The 22,696-nt window shown below is 49.2% G+C and overlaps 1 long non-coding RNA gene across 3 annotated transcripts; it reads right to left on the bottom strand.

Moving 5' to 3' along the window:
* Positions 1-647: 647 nt before the first annotated feature.
* Positions 648-16,215, bottom strand: LOC120686075. 3 transcript variants are annotated; one of them, XR_005679951.1, is made up of 6 exons: positions 16,018-16,215; positions 2,871-2,982; positions 2,589-2,641; positions 2,266-2,377; positions 1,477-1,539; positions 648-1,394 (listed from the first exon to the last, which is right to left on the bottom strand). It is a non-coding gene; the product is annotated as an uncharacterized LOC120686075 (long non-coding RNA). The 3 variants fall into 3 exon arrangements; XR_005679950.1 differs by having other exon boundaries at positions 648-1,405; XR_005679949.1 differs by having other exon boundaries at positions 648-1,539.
* Positions 16,216-22,696: the final 6,481 nt, after the last annotated feature.

Raw genomic sequence — 22,696 nt, forward strand, 5'->3', positions numbered from 1 at the left:
AGGAACATGAAAAATTTCAAGAGATCAATTTTTTGAGCTTATATTCCATTACTGAACTCGTCAATTGACATTCCTGTTATCTTGATCAAGACATATATCAAAAATTTATTTTTTAAACGGCATGCCTCCTTTTCCAAAATCTTCATGATCATACCTTGTGGCAATAGCAACCGGCACAACCTCCAAACATGACACACATAACAAATCAGCTCAACTGTGTCAAAAGAAACTTTATAAAAAAATTGCACTGGATAAGACACGGATGGGAAAAACCATAGCATTTCTTATAGAAATGACAGAAATGTTTAACTACAAAATTTCATTGACTCTATCCAAGACCATGTATGCAACTCCAAACACCCTGTAATGAAGCTAATCAGAAAATATCACCTACCATAAGGCCATGGTGTAGTTTCAAGCATTGAATGATGCATACTAAGATATGTAGCACCCGCATTTTCAGTACTGTTTACTCGAGTAAATGACTAATTTCCTCTTAATTCATCATATTTTCCCAGATGCTTAGTGTCCTTCAAATAGCATTTAACAAGATGAGTCTACTTTCAAACATGTCAAAACACCTCAAAATTAAAAATCACAGTACAGATCACTTATATATATAGTTCAATGCATGAAACTGTTACATATCTGCAACAAAATCGAATCTGCATCCGAACATTTTCAGTAAGCAGTTAACCAACAAACTGCTACATTAATAAGCAACAAAATACCTTGTTGTTCATATTGCAGCACGGTCATGGCATTCCAACACTTGACAGACCGATCAAGATTATGTGGTTACCGGCATAACCGAGCAAAATAAGCTACAATGGATTGTAAAAAACAGAGAGTTTGATGTGCTGGCATAAATAATCCAAATAAATTCTGGTATCTGTCCGGTCAAATGGTTGCTATTAAGTGACCTGCAAATAAAATAATATAGTTGAGACGGTTTGAGATAACATTATAGCAAGTCTTAGGCTCTTAGCTCCCATATTATTAGAAAGTACTCAGAACGTCCAGAGCCAGTAAAGTCAGAATTTACCAATTAATCGAAGTTTGTCCAACAGAATCGACTTATGAAAGCTAGCTTACCACAGCCTACAGGGACATTCTCTGCAATGTAGGTAGGTGACATGTATACCAGATTATTGCCACAGCCTACAGCGGTTTGAGGTTTTCTAAAACTCAAATGAATTGTGGATGGATATGTACCTTGAAGATGCAGAGATATTATTTTCATATGAAGCACCATGGAATTTCAGACATACTAAGATCAAAATGTGGATGGATACGTACCTTGAGCCCCAGCACCGCTTGTTATCCTTGAATAGCATGCACTCCAGACAAGTCCCAAATGCCTCTATTGCCTCCTCCCTAATCGAATTCTAATGCTGTGGAAAAACTAACAGCCTACAGAATTAGCCTTCCCCCACCAAACAAACCGCAATCATGTTGGGGCTGGTGCATACGTACCTTCGTTATGGCAATGGTATTGGAGGGGAGGATGGATTGAACCCAAACCCCAGATCAATGCACCTGCAGAGCTTGTTGATGTCATCATCCATAACATTGGTCGGTAACATTGCAGCCATATTTTTGCAAGCAACTAAAACTTGCAAGATATGACCCAAAAAAATAAGAGTTTTGACTTTCTGAAAATGAGGGATGCAAATCTGTCATTTCTGTCTATACATTGTTTAACAGGTTTCAGGTGTGTACTCTGTAAACAATCATTAATAGCTAAATAATATCCATCATGGTCATATTCATATTCTATTGATCACACCTGCACGGCACATAGTGTAATCAGACATAGCAAAAAATAATGGAGCAACACCATATGACAAGCATGCAATTCAGAAAGATGTTCATATTAAATACTCAACTCTGATGAATATGTGAACTTCCTAACCCAAAAAATGAAAACTTAATTAGTGAAGACCAGTGAACCTATATGCAGAAAGAAAGCCTTGCCTAATTTGGCAAACGAGATTCTACCAGTTTTCACACTGCATCCACACTACAAGTCACACAAGGGCAAACTCAGTAGGGCTGAGAAATTTTCGTCAACGACAATCAGACAATGCTCGCAATTAAACTGGAATTCAGGTGCATGTAGACGATCTTGACGCCTCCAATGGCGTCAACGGGCCTTAAGCTCTAGTCTTCAATATTTGACTATTCTCTCTTTTTGGCAACATATAAATATTTTTTAAATGTAAATATGAGACATCATGCTGAATGAGCTAGCAGACTTCATACCTTGAGCTGGCACATTCCAAGCCTGCTAGCTAAGTTCATGATATGCCCAGCAACAGAATTTCTAGAAGAGAAACCTTCTAAGAAAGAACATTCAGTTGTGTCCAAGCGGCATCTGCATTTTTAAGAACTATGAGTATCAATTAAGTCCAAGCGGCATCTGCTTAAGCTAATGTACCCATTTACATATTGCATCACACATGACCTTAATCAAGACCAGGCAAAATATAAGTTCAAGTATTGATATATTGTCCATTGGATAATAAAAATATAGCTATAATCGCATGAGGAAATTATAGGCCAACAGAATTCTCAGAACTACTTACACATAGTATCCTTTATCAGGCTTAATGATGTCCTCAAAGTTGATCAGATGATCCTGCCATTCGGAAAAGTGACCGTGGTTGTTACAGGAAGGATAAGTCCAGCAATATTTAACAAAAATTATATAAATACAATGACGGTAAATAAACACCTAGTACAACAGTATGCAGTGCCCTCAAGCACAAATGAGAGACACATACACATATGTGTCAATGCCCACAAGCACAAATGGGAGTCACATGATTATACACAAATAAATAAATAAACATACAGTAGGCAAGTACCCAGAACTGCGGTTCCATTGATGAACCTCGATAGATGTGGCGGATCTTTGGCTTCTGCCTGCTGGATGGCCAAGTTCCTGCGAGGCAGCGACGGTCACTGCTGGCTGTAATACTTCAGACCATGAGGAATGTTGAGTACTCTATCCTGCTTGTGATGAGTGAATTGTCAACCGTGCGGTGTGATCGTGCGCTTGGTCTTTGGATTGCAGGTACACGGGCGTCGAGTGTCGACGGGGAGCTGCCGTGGAGGTGCTGTGGCCGATGGACCGTGCGGTGGACGGCGGTGAAGGGCAGCCAGGACCGGAGCTCGGACCGGGCGGCAGCTGTGGCGTCCACTCCTGGATCGATGGTGCAAGCGGCGACGGGAGCCGGGTTTCTTGGTTTGCGCCACAAAACCAAGGAGGCGGACGGCGGTTGAAGACGCCAAGTCGTGGAGGCACGGGCGTCGGTCTCGGGACTGACGGAGGCGACGGGCGTCGATGGCGTCTAGGGCCTCGCTGCCGGCGAGGAGGTGACGGGCGTCGGGCGGCGTCTAGGGCCGTCAGAAGGCCGAGGCGGGAACGGCGTCTAGGGCCACGGCGTGGAGGCGGGAATCTTCCCGCACGTGAGGTTTTGGCGGTTTTCTCAAAACAGGCCACCTACCCGGGTTTCGCGGACCCTCCAAAACCGCGGACCTGATCTTCATCAAGATGGCGGCATCGCGGAGAAGACTTCGTTTCGAAGAAAGAACCTCGGCCGTCGGATGAGATCGTGTACATGGGGTGCTGCAGGCCAACCGGTCTGACCGGTCCCTGGCACCGGTCTGACCGGTCTAATCAACCGGTCTGACCGGTCCCGCGGGTATAAATACCCCTTCACTTGTGTTAGGTTAATTGCGGCTTTGGTATTTCGTCCGTGAATTGTTCTATCTCCCAGGCCGCCGCCCCTGTGTTCCTCTCACTCTGTTCCTCTCTTTAGAGTAGATTTTGTCCATGGATTGTTGAGACCTTGTGTGGGATTTGATTGGGAAAGGAGGCCCTATCCTGCTCGTGCCCTCTGGGCTTTTGAATCGATTCAATCCCCTCATTTGTGTGCCCGTTTGTGATGGATTTTGGTTTCGTTTTTGGTGCACACGATTGCGACGGTTCCATGAGCTCTTTATAGTGGTTCCTCTACTTCTAGCCTCGTGCCAAACCTTCTGGAATCGCTAGCTCTTGAGAATTGGAGTTCTTGAGTTTTTTTGAGAAAACCCAATCCTTCTTGATCTCCCCTCGAATTCTCAAGATTTGTTGATCTTTAGGACGAGATCTCTTAGGAATATGTTCATGGGGTAGGGGCGAAGCTATCCCCTAAGTTTCATCGATTTTCTTGGTCGTTTGGTTGAGATTCATCGTTTGAACCCAAGTTTTCGGGGGTTTTCTGGGTGCCACCGGTCAGACCGGTCAGACCGGTCTGCTAGTTTCTGAACAGCCGCGACCGGTCAGACCGGTACAGTGCACCGGTCAGACCGGTCCTGGCAGATCAGTTCTGCGGTTTCTCTCAATTCGCTTCCGATTTGCGTCGTGATTTCGCTCGCTCGTTCGAGGCCTTTTGTGTTGGTTTAGCTTTTCAATAGCTACTCCAAACTCTGGTCAGAACGCTAGAGGGCTTGGGTGATTTTCGGGATATAGGCCGACGATTCGAATTTCGAAAAAATTTTGATCGGCTCTCATTCACCCCCCTCTGGTCGCCGGCTTCGGTCCCTCAATTGGTATCAGAGCTCAATTGAGGTTTTCAATACCTTAACCGGTTCGAAAACCACTCGGCGACCATGGCGAGTCTTGATAAGATCTTGGTGTTTTCCGGCGAGGACTATGCCTACTGGAAGGTTCGCATGAGAGCCTTCCTGCAGAGCATGGGAGCCGATGTCTGGGAAATTACCACGAACTAGCTTTACGAGGTGCTTGCTGTTCGGACCACACCTCTCCAGGTGACCCAGCACGAGGCTAACACCAAGGCCGTCAATGCCTTGTTCGCTGGCGTTTCTCGTGCGGAGTTCTCACGCGTCCAGGGTTTTCAGGAAGCCCACAAGATTTGGACGTGCCTTGAGAACTACCACGAGGGTACACCTCAGGTGAAGGCCAGACTGTTCGAGACTCACCGGCGTGAATACGAGAACTTCACACAGGAGCCAGGTGAGAGCATTGACTTAATGTTCAGTCGATTGTGAACAAAGTCAATGCGAACAGATCTGCTAGTGCCCTTGAGTACACAGAGCACGAGAAGGCCCTCAAGTTGCTTTACGCACTTGATCACTCTGTGTGGGATCTCAAGGTGAACACCATCATTGAGTCTGCTGGCTATGAGACTCTGACGGTGAACGAGCTTTTTAGCAAGCTCAAGGCCACAGAGGTGGATAACCAGACACGAGCCAAGCTCAATGGTGCCCCTCCTTCCAAGAGCGTCGCTCTTGTGACTGGCCCAGGTGGATCGAGCTCTAACGCTAACTCTGCTCTTGGCTTTTCTCTTGCCACTTTGACTTCTGTTTCAGATGAGCAGCTGGAGACGCTGGGTGATGACGATTTGTGCCTCCTCATCAGCAAGTTCCAGCGCGTCTACCACAACAGGCAAAGGAAGAAGAACCCCGGGTGCTACAACTGCGGCGATCTGAACCACTTCATCGCCGATTTCCCCAAGAAGTCCGGCGGTGGCCAGAACAACTCCTTCGACTACTACCGCCACCGCCACCGCGACGAGGGAGGCTCCAACAAGGAGCGTCGGCGCCACAAGCATCGCAGTCGTGACCGGGGAGGACGCTTCGACAAGGAGTCGCTCAAGAAGCGCTTCCAGTACAAGGCCAAGAAGCGGGAGAAGGCCTTCCTGGCGCAGCTCAGCGACCTCGACAAGAGCTCCGACACCGACCGCTCTTCTTCACCGACCTCCGACGATGATGACAAGAAGAAGAAGAAGCGGGACAAGGAAGCCACCGGCTTCATCGGCCTTTGCTTGGCGGCCGGTCGGCGCAAGAGCTTCTGCACCATGGCGGGCGAAGTCGATGGTGCTCGTGCGTCTTTAGGTGGACATGCTACACCGACACAGTCCGGCTCTTCTCCTGGATCCGAGAGCGATTCAGAGGTAAACTCCACGATCGACCTGCTTGATACAGAGGTTAGGGAGTTGTACGCCGCTCTCGACAACCAGAAGAGGCTGCTTAAGGAAGCAGCTAGAGAGCGTAGAAAGCTTAGGGCTGAGCTGGCTTGTGCTAGGGAGAAATCTAGTGAGGATGAGTGCGCTGGCTGCATATCTCACATGAATGATCTTGTTGCTCTCCGTGCCAAGCATGATGAGAACGTCGTGAACTTAGATGTTGCTAAGACTTCGCTTTCTGACGTGTCTCACGAGCTAGCCAAGGCCAAGCATGAGCTTGAACTTGTCAAGGACGCTCCCATTGTTAGTGATGTGCTTGAATGCGATGAGTGTCCTATCTTCAAGTCCGATCTAGCTTCTTTGCAGTCCAAGTTTGCTACTGTTGTTTGTGAACTAGAGGAGCTTAGATCTAGGCCTGTTTTGCTTGGTGCTTGTAAGCTTTGTCCCACGCTTAGATCGGAGCTAGATGAGAAGAACGCTTTGATCAAGTCTTTTGGAAAGACTAAGGTCGTAGAGTCTAGCCCACCTATTGACTGCTCTGTTTGCCCTGGTTTGATCTCTGATTTGGATAATCTTGCGGTAGAGAAGGCCAACTTGGAGAATGAGAACACATACCTTAGGGCGATTCTGAGTTGGGTTTCTAGCAGTGAGCCGCAGTTGGGCATGATGATTAAGCAGTTCAAGCGTGGTGATGAGTTTGGGGTCGGTTACATATACACGAAGTCAGACTTTGACAGGTTGTATGGTAAGATTGGCACGGCTGCTGGAAACACTGCTAGCACGAGCACGCAGCCTTCGCTTGTGGACCCCGCGGATGGTGTGCTTAAAGAACCACCGAAAGCACCTCCGCAGAAGCAGGTTTGGGTTCCAAAGCCCAATGTGTTGAGGAATTCCCTCGACACGCTCCCTGCTGCCGCAGCCCAGGTTGCTCAGAAGAAGAGGGCTGCTCCTCCCCGTCCGCAGGCTAGGCCTCCACCTCCCAAGCGTGAGGTGAGGTACCACTGTGAGTTCTGTGATAGGAAAGGTCACCTGGAGGAGTTTTGCTTCAGGAGGAAGCGGGCTGTGAGGAGAGAGCAGGAGAGACGGAACGCGAACATGTACTCTGCTCGGGTGCATGGTCCTTCTCGGCGTGGTGGTAGGCAAGATGCTAGGGCGCGCCGTGTAGGTGGAGGTCAGGGAGACGGTGGTGGTCACCGTGCTCCAGCGGGTGGTCGCTTTGCTGGTCGTGCTCCTGGTCATTTTCAGTACAGCTATGGACCACGGGACCGAGGCTTTGGAGGAGGTTTTGAGGCTCCACGCTTTCCTCACGGTGGTGTTCGTCAGCCTCGCGGTAGACGGGACAGGGGATACGCTTTGCCTGACTTTGCTTATCCTTCTGTAGAGTAGATGGCTCGTCACTGGTTTGCTTCTCACTTTGCTAACCCCAGTGTCAAGACGTTTGCTCCTCCTTTGTCTCGATGGTGATGCAGGTTGGAGGCCTGGAGAACAAGTGCTCCATGGATCTTGGTCTTATGTAGGTTTGATCAAGACTTGATGGTTCTCCAAGGCTGATGGATAGCCCATGGTGGCTGTTGTATCCTATGTATATTTGAGTTTATCTTTTGAGTTCTTTGTACATTTTCTGCGTGTGACATGTTGTAGATTCTACATCTCTACTTGTTTTGCTTGCTAGGTCTGTGCTTGTGCTTGGGTGGACTAGCCACTCTGTATGCTAGTTTTTATGATTTTCATTTTGTCATGACTCTTGCTAGCTCAGGGTGTGTGCTTTGTCCAGTCCCCTCACGCTTGTGTAGCTTTTGCTCCTTAGTTCTGGTTGCTAGCTCAAGTATCTTCTTCATATAGTCTTGCTGCATTGGTTCTTGCTTTTGAGTGCCTTTAGACTTTTCTAGGAATATCTTCTGTCTTGATATGTTCTAGAGTGTCTTTTGGTATACTTTTGCATGTAGTTTGACTAACACCTAACCGTTTGCTTGAGTTTTGCTCTGGATCTTTGGTGTTTGCTATTTCCTTGTGTCCTAGCTTCTCTTGTGCTAGGTATCACTTGTTGAGGGGGAGATCTACCTCAGGTGCTGATGATGGTCTGGAGTTACTTCGCCGGCTGCAGGCTCCATCCCCTTCCTACTTCGACTACAGATTTGGTCGAACAGGAGGTGGACCCGCTGAGGACACTGTGGAGGTGACCTCGAGCTTGCTATGCTCTAGGTCCAGCGGGATCTTCATCAAGGTATGTAAGCGTTTGGCTTGTACGTTCTCTTCCCAGGATAGACCTGTGGTTTTCTAATTGTTACCTTTTCATGGTACTCAGTTGGATCCATTTTGGTCTAGTCCTGTATGTCTTTGAGCCGTTGTATTTGCTGAGTTCTTCAGTTGCACAGCTTTTGGTTTTTTCTTTGTCTTTCTCTTAGTTTTAGCTTGGTTAGTTGCATTGTGCATATGCATTGTACATGTTTGCATTTTGCATTGTCTCACTTGCACTAGCATTCTTGTATACATTGCTATGATCTTCTAGTGCCTGCTAGTGTGAGTTGATAAATTTGATCATGTATAGCTTGCTCCACTGTGTATATGACATCATCTGAGTTAAGCTATTTTGATTTGAAAATCTGAAAACATGATCACCCTGTTTTGGCTAGTAGCATGTTAGGGCGTGTTTATGTGCTTTGCTATCTTATTCATGCTAGTGTAGCCTTTCATTCAGCAATTCATACTTGAAATGATCTAAATCTAATAAAATTGCTTGAACTGCACTTGAATTGGTTTGAAAAGATCCAGGTGGGATTGCTTGTCGCACTAATCGAGCTTTCGGGATGGCTCACTTTGCACTTGTGAGAACCCGGGCAAGGCTGCTGTGGCGGAACCGCCCAAAACTACTGGGCCCGGGTGCACTGATCTTCGTTGCTAAGCAACTCTGACCCAATCTGGCACTCACCGGCAGTTCCTCGAGTGAAGCCTCGATAAAAGCCACGCTATTCCAGGATCAGCAGACAACACTCACACGAAGGTGAGCCCAGAGATTACAACACAAACCATTTCATACATCTCAGAGTGATTGCAGCGGAAAGAAAATTTATTACAAACCATGTTCAGACTAGCGAAGAACTACGGAGTTCCAACTCCTCAATTATTCAAGTCTCAAAGTTCAGCGGAAGCAGTAAGATAACTAGCGAGATAACGTGACGCATCGGTAAAGCCCGTACGAATGCGTCACTCAGCGGGAGGGTGATTAGCACCAGCTGAAGGGCCATCCCACTCAACCGACCAACCCGGAGGCAGAGTGCAAGGCCAAGTAAGACTCGCAAACAGATCTTCAAAGTTAGTACCTGAAAAACAGTGCCACAAGCAAGGCTGAGTATACTAATACTCAGCAAGACTGACCCGTCTCCGGATATAACATAGTCCGATAACTAGACATGCAAGGCTTTTTGGTTGGTGGGGTTTGTTTGCCAAAAATGCCGCTAAGTGTTGATCCTTACCTTCAGGTTTTACTTAGCCAGATTCTAGTAGAGTTAACCATTCTAAATTTGCAACTAACTCTACTCAAACATGGTAGAGCAACCATTTAATCAACCAGCAGTATTTTCATCATCGTATTCCACTTGTTACTCTATGTGACCGAAATCATTAAGCAATCTCATGCCGTGAGAGGCGGACGATTCTGAATCGAATTTCAACCTGGCCAGGGGAACCTAGACCACACGCATGGGGATCGACTTCGCTCCCGCCCACGCTACTTTTCCCCTTTCTTTCCAGTCCGTGGATCCGGAACACCCTCCCCGACTACAGAGTCCGACCACTCTGCACCCGTACGTCGCGACATAAAAATAAACCCTACTTCTACCAGGAGGGTGCGAGATCGTTCCACTCGCCGGTCCAATCAGGTACTTAAGCTTACCGATTACCATATTTCTCGGTATGTGGCTAGTACTTTCAAACGCTTAGCGAAATGAGCCACACACCGCGACCTTAGCCATTTTTGACTACACCAGCGGGGTATCACAACTACACAACCCCGCCCGTTGTCCTTACATTTCAACAGGAATTAAAGTCAGTACAAATCCTATTTGCTCGCGAGAGGCAGGGAACCACTCGACTTCTACCGAACCTATTTAGCATGGCAACTAGTCGATAAAAAGATCCGGTATCAAACATAGGTTCCTATGGATCATGCATCTAGGGTTTTCGATCAACGCCTAGAGAACTTAATTGCAGAAAACCAACTATTATCATACATTAATAAATAGATAGCAGAATGAAACTTCGGAAAATAGTGGGATTATGCTCCGGGGCTTGCCTTCTTGGGCACTGTCAGGCAGAAAAGCTTCTGGGGCTTGGCCCAGGTCTTGGGACAAGTTAGTACAGTTCAGATTAACCTCCTGCTCCGCACGAGAGTCCGCGGGCACCAGTTCGTAGTCTCCGTCCGCGAGGTTAACCGTTTCTATATGCAATGCAAGATTTTGAGTTATTCAGGGATATAATTTCTTTCCTTCACGATAAAGTTGTAGTCCATGAAAGTTAATTTAGTGATGATTTCACATTTCATTGCATGGGCAACCGTTTATAGAGTAGCAAACATAAATACGGTTATTCATGAATGAGTGGGGTTTTGGGTTTTCATTTTTTTATTTCAACACATAGCATGCTTTCATTATTCCTTAACAACACCACTACTAAAGAGCTAGTGATGAAACACTAAAGTAACTCAGATTCAAACTTGAACATTAGGGTATAAATTTCAGCATCTACCATAGAGCAAGAACTATAACTATTCACGCAAAAGGATTACTCTAGTTACTTCATCTTTTTGTACAGAATGTTCAACATGGATTCTGGTTCTACAAATTTTATGCAAGCAACTTCAAAGCATAAAATCAGTACTGAAATTTTTCCAGATTTTATACACTTATATAGCAGCGGTGATAAAAAGATTAAAAACAGCAGGCCATTAACAAAGATTAAATCTACAGAAAGTTTTACTAAGGATTTGCTTCTCAAATTTTTACCAGAGACTAGTCCTGAGTTAAACATACTCCAGAAAATTTTTCAACATTTAACTTACTATGATAGATTAGTTATTCAGTTAATTTAACATGAGTTTGCATGAATTTCTCAAGATGCATCCGACCAGTATTGCATCTGAACTTTTTACCACAGGTAGAACATACTCTAAACAAGATCATGCCCAAAAATAATGACCAGAAACATTGCAGATTACTCAGAACAAAAATAGTAAATCTAGCCCTAAGATGTTAAGCATGATTATTCACCAAGGCAAAACTCTGTAACTGCATCTCAAAATTTTTAGACAGGAACATAGAGCTAAAAAGAGACTCCAGAAATAAACATGGATTTTTCTGAGCATAAGAACTATATATGAGGAATTAAGTTGATTAAACAAGCATAAATCATGGTATATAGCAAATGAACTCTAATAAATTTGAATTTTTGAGATTTGCAGGGATTCAGTGGCACAAGGCTGTAGTAAAATTTTCAGAGCAAGTTCATGTACATATTTTCCAGAATTAAATCGAGATTGCTAACAACAGATTAGAGAATCTTGATTGTTCTAACCCGATAACTGTTTTGGTTTGGTGTCATCTTTTTACTGTGATCTTAGCATCCCATTAGTTATAACATATCCAAAAATCAAAGTCATTTTCTGAGCAAAACTTCATGAACATGCATAAGGTGGTTTTCTTAATCTTTTTCCTAGATTAAATTCGGTTGAGTTTCTGCAAATGTGAATGTTACAAAATTTGTAGATTTTGTTACAAGGATTCCAGATCAGTTGAGTTTGCATTTGTCTGATTTTTCTGTGATTTGTTTCGCATTTTAGAAGTTCATTGGTATACACTGTAAAACTTGCAGAGACACCCTTGAACGAAAAAAAGAAATTACAACCGGGTCCTTCGCCGGCCTTCTCCGCCGTGGCATCTTGCCGGTGGTGTTCTGCGGTGCAGGGCTTACCGGGGCTGCCACGGGGAGGCGCGTGGGGGAGAAAGGATCGAGGAACACCTACCCTGGTCGACGTTCGAGCGTTTGGAGCTCAGGTTCAAGCTCGTCGGCGTTGATGGCGGGTCGGTTGTTCGGTTCGCCGGCGCTGGAGGCGAAGGAGGGCTCGGGGTAGGGGAACAAGGTGCGCACGAGCACCGCGTGAGCTCGTGGATGCTTCTGGGGTAGCTGTCGGGCTCGGTCTTCCCCGGAGCTGGCCGGTCCGCGGTGAGCCTGAGCTCGCCGGCGGCGGCGCAAAAGGGGAACGGCTTCGGGAGGGGGTTTGGGTTCGATTCCGCGCGCGTGGAGCTTATCTGGGAGGTGGCGAAGCTGCTGCGGTGGTCGGAGGGGGCAATGTGGGGCTGGGCTAGCCGGTCCGCGCGAGCTGGATCTCGGCGGCCATGGCGGAGCGGCGGGAGGAGGAAGAAGGGGAAGAAGGGGCGCGACTGTGGGGTGCTGGGGGTCTTTATAGGCCAAGGAGCTCCTGGGGGAGGAATGCAGTGACTGGGGGCGGTTGATTTGGTCCTGGGTGGCTCGACGGCGAGCGGGCGGAGCTGCAGCGGCGCTGCGCCGGCCGGGGGTATCGTGGCGGCTCGGGAAGGGGTCTGAGACGCGTGTGCGCGCGAGGAGGTGCCAAGGGGCGGGCCAGGTGGCGTTAAACGGTTTCCCCGGGTCCATTTGGCCGTGGGCGCGCGGTGGACGAAGTCCACCGGCGGCGTACGGCGGGCGGCGGGAAAACAGAGCACCGGGAGAGAGAGAGGTGAAGGTGAGGGCCTATTTGGGATTTCTGATATTCCAGGGACCTTTCGGTAAACAAAAATTTTCTCCTATTTGGAGGGCTCAAATGGAAAAGTGTTGAATACCACTTTTGCATAACTTTTCAAGATCTACAACTTTTGTGTTATGTAAATTTTCATTTGAAACTCTCATTTTGAACTATTGGCACATTTGCATATTTGCACAAAAGGACTTTAGTTTTATTCAGTTTTTGACTTGATTTTGGCTGAAGTTCAATTGAGCACATGTCAATTGAAACACCTCTCATGAGCCAACAAAAATTTTGTGCACATTTTTGAATTAAATTTTGAGTAGCTTTTCACTCCTTTTTATTTCTCCTTTAATTTCCTTTGTATGACTTGTATTTTATTTGGTCCTTTCTCTTTGAATTAATTTCTCAAATTTTTATTTTATCTGTAGCTAAGGTACAATGATTGTATTTAAAAGTACTGACACCTGGGGTGTCACAGCTGTGCATGACTGAAACGAGTGCCTTAAGCTTCTGATTGTCTTTGGCATAGGCTTGGCCTCGTTGCTAAGTAAAGCATGACAAGCTTTCAACCCCTGGCATTAAGAATTGCTTGATATAAATTTGATCGAAAAATGAATGTTTGCAACATGCTTTTGGCTGGTTTGGCTCACCTGTATGAGTATGAGTAGCACTGCTTTCCATTCCCTATTTGTTAGTGCTAGATCATGGGTGATGCTTTTATTTCTCCTAAATTGAACTTGCTTAGCTCTAGACTGATTTGATATACCCTGTTGAGCTAGATGCAGGTCTTGTTTATGAATGCACACGTGCTTGTGACTAGATGTTGCTCATATCTTTGTATCCATGAATGCTTTCACTCACAACTCCTGCATTGCATTCATGGCATAGCATCTGTTTAGGGGGAGTCTCAGCTTCAGGGGGAGCTTTAGGTCTTTTTAGGCTTGATGTGTGCATGTGCCAACAAGGGGGAGAATTTTGGGAGAAGTGATCGAACAAGGGGGAGACTTGTTTGATTTTTGAAAAACCTGTTGTGCACAGGGCTTTGAGAGTGCATCATTTTGGGAGAGTTGCACTTGTGAGAGGGAAAAACTTTTCTTGGGGAGTTTCTGCTTTGGTTTAGGCTAAAATTTTGGGAGAAGTGATCGAACAAGGGGGAGACTTGTTTGATTTTTGAAAAACCTGTTGTGCACAGGGCTTTGAGAGTGCATCATTTTGGGAGAGTTGCACTTGTGAGAGGGAAAAACTTTTCTTGGGGAGTTTCTGCTTTGGTTTTGGCTCCTGGTTTCCTCGTTTTCCCTCTGCTTCTTGCATGACTGCGTCGAGCGTTACCTCTGTCTTTGCGGAGTCATGTTTTGGCTTTTGATCGATTGCGTCGAGCCGTTGCCCTTGTCTTAGGGAATCGATCTGTGCTTGAGTAAGTGACTGTTCTTGCCTTTCTGAGCCTTTCGTCACTTGCTTGTGCTTCTTTGTTCTTTTCTGGTTTCACTTCTCTTGGTTCGTTTGTGGTGTGTTGACAATGCACTCATCAAGGGGGAGATTGAGGAATGTTGAGTACTCTATCCTGCTTGTGATGAGTGAATTGTCAACCGTGCGGTGTGATCATGCGCTTGGTCTTTGGATTGCAGGTACACGGGCGTCGAGTGTCGATGGGGAGCTGCCGTGGAGGTGTTGTGGCCGATGGACCGTGCGGTGGACGGCGGTGAAGGGCAGCCAGGACCGGAGCTCGGACCGGGCGGCAGCTGTGGCATCCACTCCTGGATCGAGGGCGCAAGCGGCGACGGGAGGTTGGTTTCTTGGTTTGCGCCACAAAACCAAGGAGACGGACGGCGGTTGAAGACGCCAAGTCGTGGAGGCATGGGCGTCGGTCTCGGGACTGACGGAGGCGACGGGCGTCGACGGCGTCTAGGGCCTCGCTGCGGGCGAGGAGGTGACGGGCGTCGAGCGGCGTCTTGGGCCGTCAGAAGGCCGAGGCGGGAACGACGTCTATGGCCACGGCGTGGAGGCGGGAATCTTCCCGCGCGTGAGGTTTTGGCGGTTTTCTCAAAACCGGCCACCTACCCGGGTTTCGCGGACCCTCCAAAACCGCGGACCTAATCTTCATCAAGATGGCGGCATCGCGGAGAAGACTTCGTTTCGAAGAAAGAACCTCAGCCGTCGGATGAGATCGTGTACAGGGAGTGCTGCGGGCCAACCGGTCTGACCGGTCTCTGGCACCGGTCTGACCGGTCTAATCAACCGGTTTGACCGGTCCAGCGTACCGGTCTGACCAGTCCCGCGGGTATAAATACCCCTTCACTTGTGTTAGGTTAATTGCGGCTTTGGTATTTCGTCCGTGAATTGTTCTATCTCCCAGGCCGCCGTCCCTGTGTTCCTCTCCCTCTGTTCCTCTCTTTAGAGTAGATTTTGTCCATGGATTGTTGAGACCTTGTGTGAGATTTGATTGGAAAAGGAGGCCCTATCCTTCTCGTGCCCTCTGGGCTTTTGAATCGATTCAATCTCCTCATTTGTGTGTCCGTTTGTGATGGATTTTGGTTTCGTTTTTGGTGCACACAATTGCGACGGTTCCATGAGCTCTTTGTAGTGGTTCCTCTGCTTCTAGCCTCGTGCCAAACCTTCTGGAATCGCTAGCTCTTCAGAATTGGAGTTCTTGCGTTTTTTTTGGGAAAACTCAATCCTTCTTGATCTCCCCTCGAATTTTCAAGATTTATTGATCTTTAGGACGAGATCTCTTAGGGATATGTTCATGGGGTAGGGGCGAAGCTATCCCCCAAGTTTCATCGATTTTCTTGGTCGTTTGGTTGAGATTCATCGTTTGAACCCAAGTTTTCGGGGGGTTTCTGGGTGCCACCGGTCAGATCGGTAGGCAAGACCGGTCAGACTGGTCTGCTAGTTTCTGAACAGCCGCGACCGGTCAGACCGGTACAGTGCACCGGTCAGACCGGTCCTGGCAGATCAGTTCTGCGGTTTCTCTCAATTCGCTTCCGATTTGCGTCGTGATTTCGCTCGCTCGTTCGAGGCCTTTTGTGTTGGTTTAGCTTTTCAATAGCTACTCCAAACTCTGGTCAGAACGCTAGAGGGCTTGGGTGATTTTCGGGATATAGGCCGACGATTCGAATTTCGAAAAAAATTTGATCGGCTCCCATTCACCCCCCTCTCTGGTCGCCGACTTCGGTCCCTGAGACCAGCATGCCCCAAAACCACACAGTTCAGCAAAGCAGCTCAAAGTACCAACCTGGGACAAAAAGATGAAACTTCTTCCAAGCTAAGCCAATGCAAGTTACGTACCAGAGGTAGGAAGCAGTCCTCGGTGGCGCGGCGCGGCAATGAGAAAACCACCATGCCTGCTGTTGTCGGATGCATCTTGCAGTGCAGCAGCTGCGAGAACCGCTGCTTCACGGTGTCCCCATCCTCACCTCTGCTCCCATCCTCCCCGTCATCCTTCTCCTTGCACCCTGTGTCCTGCGATCGCCATTCCTAGTGATGAGGTCTGTCAAACATAGAGTCCGTGTGCAGTATTAGTTTGCCGAATTAAGCCAAATCAACGCCCTATCAGCTAACAGAGACTGCTAATCAGTTTGTAACCATCAAACATAGAATCTGTGTAAATAAATATTGAGTTTAGAATTGGTTTGCCGAATTAAACCAAATCATCAACGCCCCATCAGCTATAAGAGACTGCTAATCAGTTTGTAAACAAAAAGAAAAAAGTTATGAACTGACGAGTTAGGGCCATTTTTAACTGAACCTGCTACTTCAGCTTTTTTAGGGATAAATTTTGCTTATTCGGATTGACCAAAACCAAGCAAACCATAACATCACCACACCTTTTTGGGCATTCCCGAAATTAAAGATCATATCTCAACATCCAGTTGCAGCATAGGCAGATGCAAAACATGAGTAAAAAAATTCAAGGTGTAATTCCGATTTGTTGAATTCAGCAAAGCCTGCCGTGTGTAACCATGAGCTGCAAAAAATTAGAGCATCTCACTGTCAACAGACATGCAGGAACTTCCATTTCTCTATGATATGAAAATGCAAGGAGTATAGGAAATGGGAGCCAAGAATATACTAATGTCCCAGAAGCACATAACATATTCAAACTGCAGGAAACCTGACCACTTGAGGATGCTCTAATACAGAAGTAAATATAGAAGATATATGTGCAATCCATGGATAGGGGCATAGGGCTATGCATTTTTCGAGAGGCAGATCAGAATAGACTCCACTAGCAGGGCAAAGCAGGCGTAGCCATAGCAAACAAAGAAAGAAAACTCATAACAGACCATAAAAAGCATCAGAAAAGCCTATTCTATATGTTGAGCATGAAAAGTGAATTAAGAAAGTATAATTCGAAAATGGATCCATCTCAGGGAAAGAGTGTGCCAGGTTGCTTGCCTATAAAGCGTACTACTGCAAGTTCCCAGTCTTTGAAGTAATCACCTCAAGTATAAGAAGGTTCCCATGATTTGGTTTTATACCCCTGGGTGTGCAGAATTTCACAATAAATTAGGCAACAAAATGAAGAAAATAAAGTGGTACTCATTAAGTTATAAAATGTTTTCTGCAGTAAAATAACTACTAGGACTGAAAACAAGATAACTATCTGGTGCAAAATTTGATACTGGAGACAAGTATAGCGTTTCTCTATATAACTTCATCAAACAGAGGAGACCACAGAATGGGGCTAGTGAACTAAAGCACGAGGCAGACATAATCAGTCAAACAAATTTACATGTTCTTGGATATTGCAGAAATATTTACAACTTGCCCAGACACCAATGTTAGCATAGGGGGAGAGAGACTGGAGTGGTTCACCTGCTTCAACAGGGGCGAACTCGGAACAATCCACCTGACTTTGCCTGCGGATAATAGTGAAAACAGACAAAAAGATCCATGATCACAACGCAACACTTCAACTGGGTGGGTTAGAATATATAAAAAAAACATCGATCACATGAAACTCAGACCGTACAGATCTCTATCACCTTCAGCACATATCATAACCTTTTAATGGGTGTGACAGTTGACTGTTGACATGCAAAGCAAAAGGTTATTCTACTTCAAGATCAAATTCAGGAAAAGGAAAACGTGTTTATGCACGCGCATTCCTCAGGCAAAACATCACTGATGGATGAAACAAGGACAAAGAAAATTAGAATCATGACATTTCTATAGTGCATGATGGAGAGAATAATTGTCTCTATTCCTCCAAATCCTAGAAGCGTGGGATATATATTTTCTATACATGGGCCTCTATACATGGGCTCACATATACACTAACACCACTCCGCAGTCTGAACTACCGGCGCAGCGGTGTTCAAGACTGGACAACAAGAAACACTGGACAACAAGAAAGCCAACACCCCCCGCAGTCTGAACTACCGTCGCAACGGTGTTCAATACTGGATAAGAAGAAAGTGCAAAGGGCAAACACCCCCGCAGCCACAACTAGCCACATGCTACGTTGAGGCTAGAGCGAAACTCCGAGAAGGTCGAGGAGGGTAGTCCCTTGGTGAAGATGTCGGCAAACTGGGAGGTGGTCGGGACATGGAGTACCCGAACATCACCGATGGCGACACTGTCGCGCACGAAGTGCAAGTCGATCTCCACATGCTTTGTCCGCTGATGCTGAACAGGATTGGTGGAGAGATACACGGCACTGGCGTTGTCGCAGTAGACGAGCGTGCTCTTAGCGAGCGGGCTTTGGAGCTCCGCCAAGAGTTGTCGGAGCCAGGACACCTCCGCCACGCCGTTAACGACAACCCGGTACTCCGCCTCGGCACTGGAGCAGGAGACAACCGGCTGCCACTTGGACGACCAGGAGACCAGGTTGCCGCCCAGGAAGACGGTGTAACCGGAAGTGGAGCGGCGAGTGTCCGGGCAGCCAGCCCAGTCAGCGTCGGTGTAGACCACCAGCTCAGCAGAGGACGAGCGGTGAAGCACTAGGCCGATGTCAGTACCCTGTAGCAGGGATACCCACTCCTACTGCAGTAAGGCAGGACTCGCGTAGTCATCCGTAACTACGCCCCAAGGGGCGGAGCAGCCGGGCCCCACAGGTCAGGCTCTTACCTCACCAGGCGAACGGCCCCGGACCCGCTCCCCGCTTTGGGACGGGTTCGGTGACGCCACATGTCCCTTGAGGAGGGGAAGCTCCGCGCCAACAGCCGAGGGCTCGAACCCCCCATAGGGGTCCGGGACCTCCCTGCGTCCGTTCGGACCTCCCACGCGCGTAGAACCAATATACCGCCGGGGCGGGGTCCGGAGGCGCCACGTGTCCCACAGGCACAGGCGCGGGCGCGAGTCTTCCGCTGGAAGACTCGCCCACCCACCGCATTCAATGCGGGTGGTTGAGGCGTGCTCTGCCGCCGCGGTACGCGGGGCAGCCTTTGTCAGGCCTCACTATAGACCGCATATTACCGAGGTACACAGTGCAGCCGCATGCGCCGCATCCGCGCAGAGCTCGTCTGCCGCATTAAATGGATACGACGGCACGACACCTTTTCATCATACCACATACGCCACAAGCTACACGGCCCGATCAGCTACGCTGCAGGCAACACCGCAAGCTACACCCTGGCGCCGTTTCGACAAGACGGGGCATTGCTATGCCGGACGGAAGATTCCCACGGGCAGAGCAAGGAAATTCAGGAATAAGATCTCCGTCGCCTGCAATGCCATGATGTTTGTACAGTATGTTATTTTATACTACATCGTTGGGCCCACCTGTCGGGGACTCAATGGCCATGTACGCGCCTCCCTTGAGATATAAAAGGGAGGCGCTCGCTGCACACTACAGACCAAGCCAGACTAAGCTCGAGACACAACACAAGCACAGTTTCATTCCGAACAACCCTGCTTTCAACCTCTTGAGAGCGGAAGCAATACAACACACAGTGGACGTAGGGTATTACGCTCCGGCGGCCCAAACCACTCTAAACCCTCTGTGTTCATCGTTTCTTCCCTTGAGATTGGACTAATCCTAGCTAACCCCCGAGTACTCACCCTCTGGGTTTAGGCGGGTGCACTACGCACCCGGCTGTGGGTTTGCACATCACGACATTTGGCGCGCCAGGTAGGGGAACTTTAGCTGGTCTTAGTTCATCTCTTGCTCATCTCCATGGTTTGGGGGGTTGAGCACTCCCACCATGATGTGGAGATGACGGAGGGTGTGGCATCATCCGCGCCACACGCCTCTCGCCTTCCTGCCCCAGGGGCAACCGTGCCCGTGGAGCAGCCACCGTCGGCAGCGGCGCGTGCCGCACGTCGGCAAGAGTCAGGACGCCCATCAAGGGCCCCCTCACAAGCTGCGAGCGGCGGAGCGCTGGCGGTAGCTAGGGAGTTGCTTCGCAACCCTCCGGCAGCTGCAGCCTCGCCAAACGCCCTGAGGTAGCGGCGGGACGACGTTGACCGTCTCCTCCATCTGGCTCAGGCCTCCCCCAATTCTGAAAAGACTGGGCAACGACCTCTGCCTGGCAATGCGGTGGTACCCTTCCACCGGCACCAGGGCGGTGTGTCGGCGTCCGTGTATTCCCCCACGGTGAGGGGTGCACGAACAAAAGACCTGCGGGCAGAGCTCAACCGCAGGCGCGCGGGTGAGGACGCCCGCATCTCCGTGGAAAGGGCGCGAGAACGCCGCCTCAACATTGAGGGCCGCAACCTCAACGCCGACCTGGATGCAGCGGCACCCAAGCGTCCGGGAAACGCCCGGATACAGGCGGGCACCCCGGTGGCTGGGGTGGGTTGCGTTGCACTGGAAGATCACCTTCGCGCGGTGGCATGGCCGTCCAAGTTCCGCTCGCACCTGCCGGAGAAGTACGACGGTACCACTAATCTGTCGGAATTCCTGCAGGTGTACGTTACCGCCATCACAGCAGCTGGTGGTAACGACGCTGTCATGGCGAGCTACTTTCATGTAGCCTTGACTGGGCCAGCCCGGACTTGGCTCATGAACCTCACTCCTGGGACGATTCAGTCCTGGGAGGAGCTCTGTGCGAGGTTCACTGCGAACTTCACCAGTGCGTACTAGCAGCATGGTTTGGAGGCTCACCTCCACGCCGCGAGGCAGAAATCCGGAGAGACATTCCGGGCATTCATCTCGCGCTTCACCAAGGTACGAGGTACCATTCCTCGTATCTCTGTCGTATCTATCATTACTGCTTTCCGTCAGGGGGTACGTGATGAGAAGATGCTCGAGAAACTGGCGACGCACGAGGTGGAAAGCATTACCACGTTTTTCTCCCTGGCTGACAAGTGTGCCAGGGCCGCTGAGGGCCATGCATGGCACTCAGCCCCCAAGACGGAGACACCAGGGCTGGTGGCAACGGGGCTACCGCCCAGGGCGGTGGCAAGAAAAAGAAGAACAAGAACCGGAGTCGCGGGGAGCCACATCCCGGCGGTCCAGTCACTGCAGCAACAGCACCAGCTGCTGTGGCAGCGGCTGGGGGCCAGAATGTGCATGGCAAATGCCCGCGCCCGCAAGGTGGCAGCGGAGGTTCATGTCCAGTGCATCCTACCGCTCGCCATAGTGCCGCTGACTGCCGCGAGATCCAGAAACTCGCGAAGCGGGTCAGTGGGCGGCGTGAGCAGGCCTCCAAGGATTTCTCACTCCCTCCTCGCCAGCGGTCTGGCAAGGAGAATGCCTCCGACAGGGAGACCGCTGCTGGGGAGAAGGAGCTGGGGTACCAATCCCCCGCTCGGGAGCTAAAGGGCGTTTACAGCCGCGACAACTCCGACTCCGACAATGAGGAGCGCCGCAAGAAGCTATACGTAATGTACGGCAGAAGCTGGGAGCTTGTCTCCCGGCGGGACGTGAAGACCCTTCGCTGAGAGATCCTTTCGGCAAAGCCGGGGGTCCCGAAGGCGGCGCCGCACCACAGGTGGAGGAACACCACCATCTCTTTTGGGCCATCTGACTGCCCGGAGAACATGGCCGGGGCAGGTGTACTACCTCTGGTCACCGCCCCTGTCATAGCCAACATCAGGCTCTATCACGTGCTGATAGACGGTGGGGCTGGCCTCAAGTCATCAGCTATGCAGCGTTCAAGCAGCTGCAGATCCCGGAGTCCAAGCTGACTCCCTCTTGCCCATTCTCTAGAGTGGGCCCACATCTGGTGTTCCCTCTAGGGAGCATCACTCTGCCGGTCACGTTTGGGACCGAGGAGAACTTCCGCACAGAGAGCGTCCAGTTCGTTGTTGCGGAGGTGAACCTCCCATTCATTGCCATCATTGGCAGGCTGGCTCTCTACCGCTTCATGGCCATTGCCCATTACGGGTATTTGGTCCAGAAGATGCCTTCCCCTGCCAGTGTCCTCACCATGCGGGGTGACCGTACCGCTGCCGTCGCTGCAGTTGAGAAACTGCATGCTCTGGCGGCAGAGGCTGCATGTTCCGAGGAGGACCCATCCACCTCGCAAGCCAGGGCGCCTGCAAAGGCACCTAAGGTTCAGCCGTCTGATCCGGACAATGTTCCCGTGAAGACCGTGCAGATCGGAGCTGACTCCTCTAGGACCACCCGCATCGCGGGAAACCTGGAGGAGAAATAGGAAGACACACTCATCACATTCCTCCAGTCAAATGTGGATGTGTTCGCCTGGGAACTGTCACAGATGCCCGGGATCCCCAGGGAAGTGATCGAGCACCATCTGAGAATCTACCCCGACGCCACGCCGGTACACCAGAAACCTCGGAAGCAGTCTGTGGAGCTGCAGAACTTCATTTGTGAAGAAGTCCGCAAGCTGCTACACGCTGGCTTCATCGAGGAGGTCCACCACCCCGAGTGGTTGGCCAACCCGGTCGTCGTCCCAAAGGCCAACGGGAAGCTTCGGGTGTGCATCGACTACACCAGCCTCAACAAGGCATGTACTAGAGACCCCTATCCTCTTCCACGTATCGATCAGATTGTGGGCTCCACCTCCGGGTGTGACCTTTTGTCTTTCCTAGATGCATACTCTGGTTTCCACCAGAT

Source organism: Panicum virgatum, chromosome 8N (assembly GCF_016808335.1).
Source record: "Panicum virgatum strain AP13 chromosome 8N, P.virgatum_v5, whole genome shotgun sequence".
NCBI lineage: Eukaryota > Viridiplantae > Streptophyta > Magnoliopsida > Poales > Poaceae > Panicum > Panicum virgatum.